Below are 3482 nucleotides of genomic sequence, written 5' to 3' on the forward strand. Positions count from 1 at the left end.
CAAGCAATCAAGAAGTACGTTGTTGCCAACAACAAAGTCGAGGCTGCCAAGATCGCCATTTACATCCGAAGATTTCTCAAGAAAGCAGTGGCTGACGGCATTCTTGTTCAGACCAAGGGAAGTGGAGCTAGTGGATCATTCAAGCTGGCCGTAGCAGAGAAGAGGGCCGTTCTAACTCCCAAGAAAGCCACCACAACCAAGAAACCATCTACAGCAGCAAAGAAGGCCGTGGTAACTCCCAAGAAAGCCGCCACAAGCAACAAACCACCTACAGCCTTGAAAAAGAAGCAGCAGCAGCAGCAGCAGCTTGTTGTTGGGAACAAAAAGCCCAAAATAAAGAGAGCTTCAAAATCTCCCAAACCACCCAAGGCAAAGAAAGCTGTCAAAAAAACAACAAAGGCAAAATAAACGACGACATGCAAGCAGCATGAATACACATGACAATAAACATCCAGGCCTCCCCCCTCAGTGGAGGGGCCTCATATGATTCCAAAAAAGAGTTTAGTTTTGTAGACAAATAAATCATTACTTTTGGGGTAGATTTACTCTGTATATTATATATATATATATATATATATATATATATATATATATATATATATATATATATATATATATATATATATAATATACATCTATATTATATATATATATATATATATATATATATATATATATATATATATATATATAATATACATCTATATTATATATATATATATAATATACATATATATATATATATATATATATATATATATATATATATATATATATATATATATATACATGGGTGAGGTGATATGGTACCAAAGTTTTGGGTAAGGTGATTGACATTTACACAAGATAAAACACGAACCAATGGGAATAAAAACATAAGAATGGAAGTAACTGCAGAAGGCCTATTGGCCCATAACACAAGCACTTCCTCTTGATGCTTCTATATTGGTTCAGAGTCTTGAAGCTATAATAATAATAATATATATATATATATATATATATATATATATATATATATATATATATTATATATATATATATATATATATATATATATACACACAAAACTAAATAGTCTTGTTAGACAAATTGCCCCTATTAGAGGCAAGTTGACTAACAAGCCGAATGACTGGCAATTGTTTTGAATTTGAGTTAAATCTAACATAGAAATGTAATCAAACCTAACCTAACCTATGCTAACCCAAGCTAAGCTAACCTAACCTAACCTAAGCTAACCCAAGCTAAGCTAAGCTAACCTAACCTAAGCTAAGCTAACCTAACCTAACCCAGCAATTCATGATCTTAATATAATACTGTTAATTGGATAAACCAATTTGGAAAGAAATGTTCGAAAATAACAAAATTAACTGTGCTTGTTAGGAAAATTGGGCCTTGCATACTTGTCCCAATAGTGTGGTTCTCGCTTTTAGGTACGACATAAACGTATACCTAAGTTGAGAGAGAAAAAGATTCTCACTCAAACATGCATATCGATTGCCAGTCCTGAATTCTGGGTAGATATTCGTGTCCTCCCTTTTCATTTACCATCATTTGGATACTATCAAAACAGCTCTGAGAAGGATAAAATGAATAAAACGGGTAGCTCACTCATGTAAAAAGGAAGAGTTGGGAAAGATCTCTCTTCTCTCTCTCCCCCTCACACCCCCCCCCCCCCACCAATGATCCTGCTCTGCTAGTATATAACGTAACAAACCTTCCCCCCCCCCCCCCCCAATCAGAGTCCCTTTAAGCATGCGAGGATAAAAAATAGATTTCATAAGACCCAATGTGCTAGCTGATATCAAAACAATTTATGTTATCGTCTATTAAGCCCTTCAGTAAAAAAGTATAGGGACCTAATTAGGTCCCGTTTTGAGGTGGTGGTGGGTGGAATCGATGGATTAGCCAAGCTCTTATCCGCCGAATCCGTAGAGGGTACGACCCTGGCGCTTCAGAGCGTACACCACGTCCATGGCAGTGACGGTCTTCCTCTTGGCGTGTTCCGTGTAGGTTACAGCATCACGGATGACGTTCTCGAGGAACACCTTCAGGACGCCACGGGTCTCTTCGTAGATGAGACCCGAAATACGCTTGACGCCGCCACGACGAGCTAAGCGACGAATAGCGGGCTTGGTGATGCCCTGGATGTTGTCACGTAGCACCTTACGATGACGCTTGGCGCCACCCTTTCCGAGTCCCTTGCCTCCCTTGCCGCGTCCAGTCATGGTGTTGTAGTTGTGTGAATCGAATTGACGAATGCCCGCACGATTTCCCGACTATATCCCATCAAGCGGACGTACTAGTAGCATTGCAACTCCTGCCTGCCCTTACTTTACGCTTGTGGTCGAATAGACACGGCTTTCTCACAACGCTTTCAAAACTGCAGTTGCCTACTCGTCTGTTTCACGTCCCTGTGAAATGACTTTTGCACAAATCCAAAAAATAGAGCAAAATCAGCGATAATAGTGATTGAGGTGAGCCGCCTGTTGGCTGCAGCCAGAGGAAGGAGGGGAGGGCAAAAAACAACGGGGGGTGACGTAGGCGAGTCGAGCAGCCAATGGCGCTCGAGCAAGCGCCTCGAGACGGCGTATATAAGCAAAAATTTTTCGGCGCCGGCCATCACAAACCACAGTTGTTCACCATGGCTCGCACCAAGCAGACTGCTCGCAAGTCCACGGGAGGCAAGGCTCCTCGTAAGCAGCTGGCCACCAAGGCAGCACGCAAGTCTGCTCCTGCCACAGGGGGTGTGAAGAAGCCTCACCGTTACAGGCCCGGAACGGTCGCCCTGCGTGAGATCCGTCGTTACCAGAAGAGCACCGAGTTGCTCATCAGGAAACTTCCCTTCCAGCGTCTGGTGCGCGAGATTGCCCAGGACTTCAAGACCGATCTTCGCTTCCAGTCGTCTGCCGTCATGGCTTTACAGGAGGCATCCGAGGCTTACCTGGTCGGTCTCTTCGAGGACACTAACCTCTGTGCCATCCACGCCAAGCGTGTCACCATCATGCCAAAGGACATTCAGCTTGCTCGCCGTATCCGTGGAGAGCGTGCATAAGCTAAATCGACCACCCTAGTATACACCAAACTCGGCCCTTCTCAGGGCCAAAATATCCTTCTAAGGAGATTTCAGACATTCCTAGCATCAGTCATATGAATTAACCTTCATCTACACATATAATAAATAAATAAATAAATAAATAAACAAATACACTAATTTAGGTGTCATACATACACGTGATATCAATAAATCAAGTCATTTGTAGTACAACCTGTTCTCTTACAAACAAAACGCCGTCGCTTTTCGCTCTTATGCACTGTCAAGGATCACCCACCCCCCCCACCCCCCCAAAATAAAAATTGTCATACTGTACTAGAAATAAAAGCAGCTTGTATAAGTGACATACTGTCCAGTCCTGTTTTATTCTGTTTTCGGTCCTCTGGCTTAATCTGTTAAGTTAGGAGATGACATTTTAAATTAACCGTTT

This window comes from Procambarus clarkii, unplaced genomic scaffold (assembly GCF_040958095.1).
Source record: "Procambarus clarkii isolate CNS0578487 unplaced genomic scaffold, FALCON_Pclarkii_2.0 HiC_scaffold_2039, whole genome shotgun sequence".
Classification (NCBI taxonomy): Eukaryota; Metazoa; Arthropoda; class Malacostraca; order Decapoda; family Cambaridae; genus Procambarus; species Procambarus clarkii.